Below are 14,693 nucleotides of genomic sequence, written 5' to 3' on the forward strand. Positions count from 1 at the left end.
CATATAATAATTCCTTAAAACTTGAAATCAGTGTCTGACAATTTGAATTATACTTTAAGCACAAATATTTCATCAAAACATATTTGTCATTTTATTTTTAGATGTTTATTATATGAACTATGTACATGTCTAGTAAGAGTAAAACATATAATCCAGATTCCATTACTTGATATTTCAATTATAAATTTCACCTAATTATAAAATCAATATCATAAACATTAAATGTTTAATATCTGTGTATGCCATGTATTATTTTTATGTCATTGTATTTTTATGAACATTTAGTGAACTTTAAGTGCAGAATCTTGGCAAAGCACTAGTCATTGATTATTTCTGATCAAGCCAACAAATATCCTCATATTCTGAAACAGTCTTAAGAGCTAAGAAGTGACTTCAGTTAGATCTAAATTTCATTTTGTCTCCAGTTTCACATCATTGTTAGAACTCAGTTTTATTTCCAGAAATTACATAAAAGAAAGCCAATTAAATGAAAGAGACTTTATAGAACCATGGAGTCAAATACGAATTCTAGTTTTTGTTCCCGAAATTCTATTTTACAGGAAGTTGTTAGTGGATGTGGTATATTTTCAGCTGCTTAGGAAAGTAACATTCTGATGATGCAGATACTTTATAATTGAGACGTTTCCTGAGATTTGAACTTCAAAGCACAGCCACAAAAAATAAAGCACATTTTATAATCACTAACCACTTTTGAAATTGAGAATTCATTTTCTGGCAAGAGCTGTGTAATTTTAAAAAATCTATTATTTCTTCAAACTCAGGGCAGTTCAGCAAAGGGAAACAAGAACACTTTTACAGTGCCATCTGTTTAATACACATGTTCAGTATGAATCTAAATATCTGGATTTCTGTAAACAATAGAACAAAGTTTCTTTTTATTCTCTGGAAAAAAATTGTTTGTGTCACTGTTGGTCTTTCCCCTTCAATTTGAAAATGATACATGTTCACTGAAGAAACCAGGACTTTTGTAAAAGGAAAAAGAATAAAAAATCAATGTTTATATTAATTCCTATTTCACAGAGGCCAGATCATGGACTCTGAATCAGGCTGCCTGGATTACAATCTCAACTCCAGTCCTTACAAAATATCTGAATTTAGAGAAATTACTGTATGAGTCTTAGGTCCCTCATCTACAAAGTGGAGTGATAACAGCGCATAAATAACAATGCTATTTTGAGATAGATGTAGACTTATTCATTTACTGTGAGTACCACACTCCCTGGCATACCATAAAATCCAACAAGTGTTATTAATATCATTATTTTTCTTCAAGGATTTATTTGAGAGAGAGAGAAAAATAAAAAGAGAGAGAGAGAGAGTGCACGCGTGCAGGAGAGTGAGCAAAGGGAGGGGCAGAAGGAGAGAATCTCTAGTAGATTCCAGCAGACTCCCTACTAAGTGGGGATCTCAACTCTCAAGCTCTATCTCACAGCTTTGAGATCATGACCTGAGCCAAAATCAAGAGTTAGACACTTAATCAACTGAGCCACCCAGGTGCCCCACTAATATCATTATTATTAAAATCATCTTTTCAAAAATTGCATACATTTTGTGAAGATTTTATGATGTCATTTTCATTTTTCTATGTGAAAGTGAAAAAATACATTATAATATTTAGACTTACTGATAAATATGGTAGTAATTAAATATCCATGGATATACATTGAAGTTAAAGAAAAATCAGTAAGTATCAGAATTTCCCATTTTTCTCTACACATATAAATACTTAAAGAGAATCTTAAGGGTCCAGGCCTGTGTTTCCCATAATGAAACAAGAAGCATTTCTAACTGTTCACATTTTATCTCACTAAAGAAAGCAAATAAATACATGTAGATATGCATACAAATAAAAATATAATTATAGACATTTCTCAATTTCCACTATATTTGATTTTATTTTTCCTTCACTTATCTTCTTCAGTATCCAACAAAATATATCTATTACACCATACCTGTTAGTTTACTTGTTCAAGTGTCCCGTTTCAAGAGACTCTCAGAGTACCATTGTAAGGTAAATGGCAAGTATTTATTGACTGTATTTAGATGCCAACAAACAAATATCATTCATTGGAAAATAGAAAAAAGAATGTGGAAAAGAAAATAACTATCAAAAAAAAAAAGTAACTATCTTCCAAAGGTACTTAATGTTTTCTATAATTTAAAGTTCATGGGACAATCAATTAAGAAACCAGTATCTGAAAAGCTTTAATCCATAATAATGCTAGTACTTTAGCATTCTCTGTGAAGAAATCATTGCAATACTGCCATAAATAGTGGTATCTAACGAATCACTTCACAAATTATAATTATGAAAATAATTTTGGCTTTAAACAGGCTAAGGTACATAAAGAAGTATCAGTGATTAAATTTTATGTGTAAATAGTAACCTAGATTTTGGAGCTCATCAAACAAAAGAGCTATACTTTCTTGTGTCATTTAGTCTCTGTGCCTGAGTTTCATTATGTATAAAGAATTGTAGGGGCGCCTGGGTGGCTCAGTGGGTTAAGCCTCTGCCTTCAGCTCAGGTCATGATCTCAGGGTCTCTGGGATCGAGCCCCGTATCGGGCTCTCTGCTTGGCAGGGAGCCTGCTTCCTCCCCTCTCTGGCTGCTGCTCTGCCTACTTGTAATCTCTCTCTCTCTCTCTCTCTCTCTATCTGTAAAAAAGAAAAAAAAAATTAAAAAAAAAAAAAGAATTGTATAAGATCATACTTACTCTTTCCATTGCCAAATTTATAATTTTATGTGTTATTTTATTTTTTTTCCATTTTATTTATTTTTTCAGCGTAACAGTATTCATTCTTTTTGCACAACACCCAGTGCTCCATGCAAAACGTGCCCTCCCCATTACCCACCACCTGTTCCCCCCACCTCCCACCCTTGACCCTTCAAAACCCTCAGGTTGCCCCAACCTCCCACCCCTGACCTTTCAAAACCCTCAGGTTGTTTTTCAGAGTCCATAGTCTCTTATGGTTCGCCTCCCCTCCCCAATGTCCATAGCCCGCTCCCCCTCTCCCAATCCCACCTCCCCCCAGCAACCCCCAGTTTGTTTTGTGAGATTAAGAGTCATTTATGGTTTGTCTCCCTCCCAATCCCATCTTGTTTCATTTATTCTTCTCCTATCTCCCTACCCCCCATGTTGCTTCTCCATGTCCTCATATCAGGGAGATCATATGATAGTTGTCTTTCTCCGATTGACTTATTTCACTAAGCATGATACGCTCTAGTTCCATCCACGTCGTCGTAAATGGCAAGATTTCATTTCTTTTGATGGCTGCATAGTATTCCATTGTGTATATATACCACATCTTCTTTATCCATTCATCTGTTGATGGACATCTAGGTTCTTTCCATAGTCTGGCTATTGTAGACATTGCTGCTATAAAATGTGTTATTTTAAAATAAGCAAGTCATATTTTTATATCTAACATGTTCTTTTTAAAATTTAATTAAGAAATATATGCTTTTCCTATAGTTAAGGGTCACTCATGGTTTTTCTCCCTCTCTGGTGATGTCCCATTCTGTTTTCCCTTCCTTCCCCTACAATCCTCTGCCCTGTTTCTTATATTCCACATATGAGTAAAACTAGATGATCATTGTCTTTCTCTGATTGACTTATTTCGCTCAGCATAAAGGGGAGATGGGTGGGGGGGGATGAGGTAATTGAGTGATGGGCAATAAGGGGGGCACATGATGTGATGAGTACTGGGTGTTATATGCAACTGATAAATTTCTGAACACTACACCTGAAACTAATTATGTATTATAAGTTGGCTAATTGAATTTAAATTAAAAAAATTTTTTAAAGTATGAAAAAAAATAGACTTTTTTTTGCATTACCCAGAGAGGGGTCCATAGTGTTGTTTTGAGTTTCTGTGATTAAAGGGAAATTTTCACAATGTCTAGAGCCCTTGATGTCCTACAAGTGAAGGAGGGGGTCTCCTTAAATTTCTCGCAGCAGGAATCCCCTTAGATGGCACCAACCCTTACTTCCAAATGGATCAGTGCATCTACAAAAGGAAAATGGCATCTACACCATAAATGTGAAGAGAGCCTGGGAGAAGCTCTGCCCGCGGCTAGTGCCATTGTTGCCATTGAAAACCTGTGGTGTCGTGTCACGTCCTCCAGGAATACTGGCCAGCAGGCTGTGCTGAAGTGTGCTGCAGCCCCTGGAGCCACTCCTGGTGCTGGCTGCTTCGTTCCTGGAACCTTCCGTAACCAGATCCAGGCAGCCTTCCAGGGCCGGGAGTTCTGGTGGCTTCTGCTCCCAGTACTCACCACCAACCTCTCCAGAGCCGTCTCATGTTAACCTGCCTACCGTCACTCAGTGTGACAGACTGTCCTCCACCGATGTGGACACGGCCACCCCGTGCAACCACAGGAACCTAACCAGATGGGTCTGAGGAGGCAGACGCTGGCTGGGAAGTTCTGCGCATGTGCAGTCCTGGCTCCCATGAGCTCTGGCGGGAGGTCCTACGAATTCTCTGCTTCCTCAGAGATCCTGAGGAGAGTGATAAGGAAGAGCTGGCTGCTGCTGGAAAGGCTGTTTTCAGGCTGAATGCACAGCTGGAGCTCTAGAGTTTATGGCTGCTCAGCTGGAGGTGATGCGGAGTCTGAAGGCACAAGGGTGCCCTCTGGGCGCTACTGGCCGTTGGTTCCCTGCCCAGGCCTGGGCTACAGCTCCCACCGCTCAGGCCTGAGTGTGGAGACTACTGACCAGTCTGAAGCTTTTCTTCCAGCGACTCTAAACAGAAAGTGGAAATAAGGTTGACAGAAAATTAACAGCTTCTTAAAGAGAAGATGGAGAAGGAGAAGAAAGAAGAAGAAGAAGAAGAAGAAGAAGAAGAAAAAAGAAATCTAGAATCTTTGCCCTTAAGGAGTAGAAAATAGCAGTTCCCTGGATATAGGCTCTGGAGGGCATGCTGTGGAATTTTAAATTCTTTTTTTTTTTTTTTTTTCCCTTTTTATTAATTTTTTCAGCGTAACAGTATTCATTCTTTTTGCACAACACCCAGTGCTCCATGCAAAACGTGCCCTCCCCATCACCCACCACCTGTTCCCCCAACCTCCCACCCCTGACCCTTCAAAACCCTCAGGTTGTTTTTCAGAGTCCATAGTCTCTTATGGTTCGCCTCCCCTCCCCAATGTCCATAGCCCGCTCCCCCTCTCCCAATCCCACCTCCCCCCAGCAACCCCCAGTTTGTTTTGTGAGATTAAGAGTCATTTATGGTTTGTCTCCCTCCCAATCCCATCTTGTTTCATTTATTCTTCTCCTATCCCCCTACCCCCCCCATGTTGCTTCTCCATGTCCTCATATCAGGAAGATCATATGATAGTTGTCTTTCTCCGATTGACTTATTTCACTAAGCATGATACGCTCTAGTTCCATCCACGTTGTCGCAAATGGCAAGATTTCATTTCTTTTGATGGCTGCATAGTATTCCATTGTGTATATATACCACATCTTCTTGATCCATTCATCTGTTGATGGACATCTAGGTTCTTTCCATAGTCTGGCTATTGTAGACATTGCTGCTATAAACATTCGGGTACACGTGCCCCTTCGGATCACTATGTTTGTATCTTTAGGGTAAATACCCAGTAGTGCAATTGCTGGGTCATAGGGTAGTTCTATTTTGCACAGCAAAGGACACAGTTAACAAAACCAAAAGACAGCTGACAGAATGGGAGAAGATATTTGCAAACGACATATCAGATAAAGGGCTAGTATCCAAAATCTATAAGGAACTTAGCAAACTCAACACCCAAAGAACAAACAATCCAATCAAGAAATGGGCAGAGGACATGAACAGACATTTCTGCAAAGAAGACATCCAGATGGCCAACAGACACATGAAAAAGTGCTCCACGTCACTCGGCATCAGGGAAATACAAATCAAAACCACAATGAGATATCACCTCACACCAGTCAGAATGGCTAAAATTAACAAGTCAGGAAATGACAGATGCTGGAGAGGATGTGGAGAAAGGGGAACCCTCCTCCACTGTTGGTGGGAATGCAAGCTGGTCCAACCACTCTGGAAAACAGCATGGAGGTTCCTCAAAATGTTGAAAATGGAATTTTAAATTCTTATCTTAATAATCATCATTGGGAACAGCCTAAAGAAAGCATGTGATGCAATTTTCTTTATTAACTGTAATGTCTCGTAGAATATAATTGTCTAAATTGATCTGTGATAAAGTCGTGAAATAGTCTGAGTGGTGAAATCAAGTTTATTTATTTCAAAATTAGTAAACCGTTATTGAATAGGAGAGGTGTGGAATAATTGTTTCAGAATACATTTGGGAAAGACCTCAACAAATTACCCTGATTAAATTAGATTTGGACTTTAAAATCATGATTTGAAATCACAAGCCTTAATTGAAAGAATTAAGTTTAATGTATCTGTGAGAAATGGAATAGTCTTGGAGACTCTGGTGGGAAGCAGACAGTTAAAGTATTTTTTTCTTTGTTGGAATCCTCAGAATAAATATGGAAAAAGCCAAACAATAAGAGGTGGAGGATTTTCATTAGGATTATGTATTAAAAGTTGTCAGCAGTGTCTGAAGTATCAGAATCTGTCCTTGCCAGAAAAATAATGACAAGAGCAGTTTAGAACTCTAAATAATCTACATATTTTGTGAGAAGGGGAAGGGAATTAATATTAAACTGAATATTTGTGAGATTATAGGGAAGATTCTGTAGTAAGTTAAACATGAATTTGTCATAGCTAATAGGAAAGAGGAAGGAGATTTTATGAAAGAAGGGAAAATAAAGGATAAAGATATAACAAAAAGTAAAGGAAGATGTCAGGTGACAAGCCAATGTAGATAGAGGAAACAAATTAACCAAGAGCTTAGAATCTACTGAAACAGAAAAGTGAAAAAATAAACTCCATTATTCTAATGAAGTGCTAGAAAGTAGTCAAATAAAGGTGCTAAGCTCTTGCACATGTTACGGGAGAGTTTCACCTTATTTATTACAATACTTTTGAGAATAATTTTCACCAGTTGCTCAGTAATTCTAAATTCTGGCAGGTGAATATTTAGCAATCCAGTCGTCTCTGATATCAGATAGAGTTCTTCAAGAATATATAGCATGGCAAAATGGCAGGGTATACTAAATGAGGATAATTAGCAATTCATACTGAATTATAAGTAATCCTTTTACTGACTGAAAGTCTTCTGAGTAGACCAAGAACTGAAGATGTTTAATAAAGAATGGGCTACTTCACTCAAGTTCTGGCACAAATTCAAATTAAGGTAAACAAGTAATACTCATGCCTGAGGTAGCCAAGCTTATGCCAAAGTGTCAGCATGAGTCTGCAAAAGCAAAGTAAGAATGTGAATAGTTAACAACAAAATTTTGACATTAGAAACTGAATTTTTGATCTAATAAGAGCTTGTGAATATCATTTTGTCATTAAAACAAAGGATTTTGATCAGTGAAATCTGTGTCTCCCTAAAAACACCTTGAAATATTAAACTATTAGTAATATAAGCTTAATAGAATAATGAAAATGTCTTAGGGCTGCAGCATTTCTGCTATGTTCCATTAAGTATATAAATTAGGAATAAAAATAAGCAATAGCATGTATTTTCAAGAAGGAAAATCCAAAATTATATCTACTAAAATCATTAATTGAATCAAATAGAAAATTAATATTGTGTATTTCCCAAAAATGTTTATATGTACTGATATTTTTTAAGATCTTATTTTTAGTCATCTGTAACCTAATGTGGGACTCAAACTCACAACCCCAAGGTCAAGAGTCTCATGCACTACCAACTGAGCTAGCCAGTGCTCCTATATGTCTTAATATTATATGAATACTTTCTGTTGATTAGGACAGAAAGCCTGGGCCAGCATTTCAATGATGATTTAGCATCATCACGTAGAAAAGCAAATACATGATTTGGGATAAGACAGAGCTGAGTTCAAATGACAATTCTATTATGTACTCTCTGGGTTAAGATTGGAAAATTTCTTCCTTCTTCTGAAACATGGTTCTCTGTTTCTAAAATGTTGTTAAATGCCTAATCATAAGGGTGTTTTAAAGATTGGATTAAATTAGATAGTGGATGTAACAATCTAGTATCCTACCAGGCATAGAGTAAACGTTCAAGATGGAAACTGTAATTGTGATTTCATGAAAGAGTAACACCAACTCTATTCCAATGTAATCACAAAACCTTCCTAGGTTTCTCTTCATGTGGGGATAAATATCCCCACATGAAGATAATATTTTCTCAGTGATCCTCAGTTCTACCCCCATTGTACCCAGGCTCCACTGAAGTCGCTTAATGTCTGCAATTGCCTGAGGAACCCAGGAGGTATATCTCCAAAAATCAGTTGTACTTTGTATTGATGATATTCATTTATTTGTCCCATTCTTGTGACTTCAAGGCTTCAAAAATTTACACAATGTTATCAGCCATCTCAGTCTTTGCTTTCTGTTTAGCACTTCTCTTTTCTGAGATACTATTGTTTCACAGGAGGAAACAAAGCCACGAAGTCTGTCAAATCTGTCAAATAAAAAGGGAAAGGACAGAGAGGATTCTCATTCTTCTCAGTTATACTTCTTCCATTATCTTATGAAAAGTAGTTTTATCTTATTATCTTCATTATGGCTTATTTCATGAAAATCTGAATTGCTAAAATATTTGTTTTTGTGTGTGTGAAAAATAGGATTTGATAGGTACAATTCTTTATATTGAATTAACCGTACAAGTTATAGATAAGCAAGGAAGATGAGTGTGTGATGGCATTATAAAATTTGTATGAAGTAAAGGCAAATGTTAACAAAGTTGGACTTCATGTACAGTATTTTTTTATTATGTTTTTGTTTAAGATGTGCACTGCCTTACTGTGTTCTGTTCTATTGCACTCCACTCTCTTCTACGGTATCTGATAAAGCGAGGAGGATTATGTTTTATTGGAGCATGTGACTCTGCATACTTGTACTGAAGATGGTAGTGAATTTGTGGAAGCAGATTGCATGCTAAATGATCCTACTTATGTCACCAAGCAGTGTCTGAATCCAACCTGTAAAACATGCAATATGAATTAAATTCCAGAGAGCAATGGATGATGAAAGGTAAAAAGCATTTTGAAATCATTAAGCAGGTTAAATCTACAAGAATGTTCCTGGAAGGGGTTGGGGAATATTTATTTTTATAAAGTTTTTGCTTTTTAAAAATTATTTTGTTATGCCTGATTAGGCACAATTATCTTGTCCTTTCCTAAACTCCAAAAGCATTCCTACGTGTATAGTGTCATTAGCTGTTGATAATATGCTCTCTTGTGATGGCACTTTATTCTCATCTCACAATGTTAATTAACTTTTCAAGTCAGACTTAAAGTTTCCTTAAGGCTGGGGCAATGTAGTATACTAATTTATTTAATAAATAATTTTGATAGAGGAATAAATGGTTAGCGAATATGCAAATAATACAGAAGTAAAGCACAAACAAATGAGAAAGTTAATCAAATTTTTTTTTAAAAAGCCATTAATATTGTTCTTCCAACTTATGCTCTATTAAGGTGTTATTTTAAAGAATTTGAGCAGCTGGGGGTGGTAGAAAAAGCATGAATAATGGAGGCAGTCAAACCTAATTCCAAACCCTAGCTCTGCTGATTGTATAATAATAGGGTAATTACTGATTTGGGTGATTATTAGTTCTCTTGTTGGTATGATATGTAGATTAACATAGATCCCATTTTTCCCCCACTGTGATCTTGATAACATAAATATGCCTTAAATGCACCTCTCAGAATCTTTTCACTATGTCTGAGCATACAGTAGATGGTAAATAAAGGCAATGTTTTTTTTCCTACTGATTTCCCTACTGCTCTGTAGTTCCTCACTATGGGAATGACTTTATAGAAGGAAATGATGCTGAAGCATAGATTTGGAACCTAGTAAAAATAAGAATTTCTGGATTAATTTGTTAATTTCCAAAATAATGAAATATTAACTGAATCTATTCAACTTAACTCATGTTTTACTTATGAAGATTATGTCTAACATTTTAAGTTGTACAATATTTTTAATTGTTTATTGCTTCTCAGATAATTTCTATTTTCTACGTTTTCAGTTAAATTTTATGTCTAAGAGAAATGCTAATTCATGAAATTATAAACCTGCATGTAACATTTTGTGGAATGAAGTAATTTTGATTAGTTAAAATCATTAAAGTCTATGGATTTTGAGTTTCACAACTTATTGACAATATAGTTCACTGTTGATTCCATAGATGATCTACAGTCAGTGAAATATGATTTCCTACACACATACTTAGAAAGTGAATACCAGAGGTCATATCAGTATCATCTATTCTTCATCTTCTTATTTTCTTCCTCCTCCTCCTCCTCCTTCTTCTTTTTCAATATTTATTTATTTATTTGGGGTGAGGAGGAAGAAAGGGAGAGAGAGTGTTTAAATAGTCTCCATATTGAGCACAGAGCCCAACTCGGGGCTTGATCTCATGACCCTAAGATCACAACCTGAGCCTAAGCCAAGAGTCAAATGCTTAACTGAATGTGACACCTAGGCTCCCCAGGATTGTTCTTCTGATAGATCGAGAGAATTAATGGATTAAGCCATAGATCCCTAAAAATTCCATGAGCTAGGCAAACGTGTTCTTCAATTGTGCTGACAATTAGCAAAACAAAGAAATTGAATTTTAAACATGGCTAAATAGTAAAGATGTGGAAATAATAAAAAAATATTATTATTTTACTTACTTTTCTAATTGTGCATTATTAAAATGATGATGTTGTTCTATATACTTCTTTCTATCATCATTGTTATAATTCTATTTGAGGCTTCCAATGTATCTAGGTTGGATTACTTCAATTATGTACTAACGAATTTAAACTTTATTAACACTTTTCCCACCCGGCACCATCTACTTCACCTCAGAGGAATGCCCTATTTCCTTTAATAGCTATGTAAACCCATTCATGTTACTTTTAAGGCACTGAGAATCTGACCTCAGCTCACCTCTTCAGGCTTCTCTCCTGACCTTGTCTCTGAGTGACAGTTCCCAGAAACCTTACTAAACTTCCTTCACTTCTTTATATGTGCTCTGTTATCTCTCTCCTTCAGGTTTTTCCATATTTCTGCTATGACATTTTTTTTCCCTCCAAAATTAACCTGGCTAACTTGTACTCATCACTCAAATGTCAGCTTAGACATAATTTTCTACACTAGGTCCTAACCCTTGTTTGACCCTGTAATTCTGAGACAGATGTTGTTCTTATGAGCTCCCATAAAACACTGTTCTATGTCCACACTAGTGTGTAATGGCCTGTTTGTCTGCACCTCATACCAGATGGCAAAGCACCTTATTCACCCTTGAATCCCCAGTCAACAGCACAATGCTTGGCACATTAGTTAAAAAAAAAAAAAAAAGCCATAGAATGGATGAGTAAACTTACATGATTTTGGTTTGCTTATTTTACAGGGAGAGGAAAACCCTTGAATGGGAATGTGATTTTTATTTTTTTAGTTCTGCAAGATAATGTAAGAGCAGATAAATATAATTTTATTGGTTATACTTCTTACAAATGACTCAACTGTCCTTGTTTATATTGAACATCATTCCTAGGCTCAAATATTATTCACAAATAATAAAATAAGCAGAAACATAATTATAACATGATGCTCAAATTTGATGAAATTAGAGGATATTTGTAACTTAGACCTATGTGAAGAGTAAAAAACAGATTAATGAGGCTTGCAGAGGATAACACAGATGAGAAACAAATTTTGTCACATTGTAGAATTTAATATCTTAGAAATTGAAAAGGACAACTTTGGTGGAAAACAAGGGGGAGGTGGAGGAAGAGGCTGTAAAGAAAGGGATTGCTTGAATGTTTATTAATAGAGTAGAATGGGGGCCAGACCCCCAGTGACCCCTAATTTGATCTGGATACATTCTCCTTTACCACCAGTCCTAGGCAATGTGTTTAAGAACCTGAACCTGAAAGGTTTCAGAGAAAAGCAGAAGTAAAAGACGGGGCAGAAGAATAAATGAAAGTTCAGCACAATGAACTATCTGGCCCCAGATCTCGCAAGGACCCAAAATGCAGGTGGGATTCTTTCCTAATCTTATTCCTTTTCTTTTGCACTCACTCCTTCAACCTTGTCAGCAGAGTAAAGTATCCCTCTCTGGAGAAAATGAATGCTTTTAAAAGATTGTGTTGCAGAAATTAAGTGTGAAGAGTAAACCCCCAGGTAAAAATAGTACAAATGATTTCACCACTTGACAAATTTGGTCCACCCATGGGGAATATTTGCAATTAGTTTTTCAGATATTTAATCTTAAGTATAAATTTCTTTTAAAAAATCTTCTAAAGCAAATGGGGAATAAAGCAAAGGAAACCATGACAGGCATTCAGCAGAGCAAAATTAAAAAAAAAAAAAAAAAAAAAAAAAGATGTGATCACCCATCAGAGAAATAAGATACTGCATTGTGAAATACAGATATGCTGGTATAAAGAAACAAAAGAAAATAAATATCAATTGGAAATTAAAATTATGAAAGCTGATCGGGTGCTTGGTTTAATCTGTTACGCTTCTGACTTTTGCGTTCAGCTCAGGTCGGGATCTCAGGGTCCTGAAATTGAGCCCCGCATTGGGCTCAGTGTGGAGCTTGCTTGGGATTCTCTCTTACCCTCTTCCTCTGTCCCTGCTTTCCTCCTGCTCTCTCTAAAAAAATAAAATTATGAAAGCTGAAATTTTATTAAAGTTCCTTAGAGAGATTTAGAAATCAAAGTTGATCTTTCAAAGGATAAAAGAAAAGAAAAAGTTGAGAAATAAAGAAGGAAAGTTAGAAGACTGAAGAACTAATTGCACATCTGATTAATAACAGTTCCAAAGAGCACAGTGGGGAGGAAATTTCCAGTGAAATAGTACAAGAACCTTTATTAGAACTCAAGGGTATAAAACTCCAAAAGGAAATAGCATACCAAGTACAAATACAGTGAATTGAACAGTAGATGCATCATTAACATAATTTTGAAATTTTAGATCACCAGCGTTCAGTAGTCAATTCTAGAATTTCACAAGGTAAAAATAAGGTCATGACAAATATTCAAACATAGTATTAAATTACTCAAAAACATTGAGAATTAAGTTTGAATGGAGCACTGCCTTCGTAAGTCTGAGATGAAATTATTTCTATCTTAAAATCTTCAAATTACAAAAATCCAAACCAAGAAAAAGAGCAAAATAAAGATAACTTCAGACAGTGAAATATCAACATTTTATTCCCCACTCACCCTTTCTTGGGAAATTCTTAGAAGATATGCTTAACCAAAGACTGAAGGCAAAAACCAGTAAGTAGAAATGCAAGGGGCTTCTAAAATAATACACAAGAGTGTAAAACTATAATAATGATAAATCAACAGATAATATAAGATATTATGAATTGTTGCCAGCACACTGAAAATATTAATGAATAGGGAAACAAAAGCCAACCTCTCTTTAAACAGTTTTTTTTTTTTTTTTTCTCATTTTATTTATTTTTTCAACGTAACAGTATTCATTCTTTTTGCACAACACCCAGTGCTCCATGCAAAACGTGCCCTCTCCATTACCCACCACCTGTTCCCCCAACCTCCCACCCCTGACCCTTCAAAACCCTCAGGTTGTTTTTCAGAGTCCATAGTCTCTTATGGTTTGCTTCCCCTCCCCAATGTCCATAGCCCGCTCGAGTTGAAAACAGTAGACTCAAAGGACAAACTACTTTTGTGTGTCCATGGAATAGATGAATGGATAGCCAGGCTACTGCTAAGTTCTATTATAAGCTTTTCATCATAAGTCTGTGCTTGAAATATGTACAAGTATTAATATAAAAATACAAAAATTGATTATAAAAAATTATCCTTTATTCAATGGAAGGAGAAGTGATTGAATGGTAAAATGTTTTCTTAAAAACAAAATTTATACAAGTGATTAGAGTTCAAGTATTCCATGCATTGAAAATACAACATATTAACAAATAATTAAACTTAGATTTGCCAGAATGCTCTTTTCTGTGATACAGTTGTTTATTAGTAAATTTTATAAGTGTTATTTAACTTATTAATATAATGTCCTTTGAATCAAATCATGTACTTTTGATATAAGAATCCCCTTGAATCCCGGCAGATTTTAATCTGATTCAAATCTGAAACCATGTATTGAATAGATTTTAAACATAGTTTTAAAAAATCTTGAATTTTCATCTGTTAATGGTACGTAAACATCTGGAGATTTCAAACTAATTCCAATGACTTAAGACAAGCTTATATTCAAAAGTCTTATTTTTACATAAATTATCTTGATTAAAATTTTTAGATATTTATGTTAATCTAGGGCAGAGTACAATGGAGAGAATTTAAAAATGTAATCAACACTTTGGGCCGCCTGGGTGGCTCAGTGGGTTAAAGCCTCTGCCTTCGGCTCAGGTCATGATTCCAGGTCCTGGGATCAAGCCCAGCATCAGGCTTTCTGCTCAGCAGGGAGCCTGCTTCCCCCTCTCTCTCTGCCTGCCTCTCTGCCTACTTGTGATCTCTGTCTGTCAAATAAATAAATAAAATCTTAAAAAAAAAAAACAAAGAAGAAGGCACAAGAATCTCTTCTTTCACAGAAAAGAACCCTCCTATGATAAAATTGTGCCACAT

The 14,693-nt window shown here is 35.8% G+C and overlaps 1 pseudogene; it reads left to right on the top strand.

Annotated features, from left to right (window-relative positions):
- Nucleotides 1–3,917: 3,917 nt before the first annotated feature.
- Nucleotides 3,918–4,597, top strand: LOC123956053 (annotated as a pseudogene).
- Nucleotides 4,598–14,693: the final 10,096 nt, after the last annotated feature.

The sequence above is a fragment of the Meles meles genome, chromosome 14 (assembly GCF_922984935.1).
Source record: "Meles meles chromosome 14, mMelMel3.1 paternal haplotype, whole genome shotgun sequence".
NCBI lineage: Eukaryota > Metazoa > Chordata > Mammalia > Carnivora > Mustelidae > Meles > Meles meles.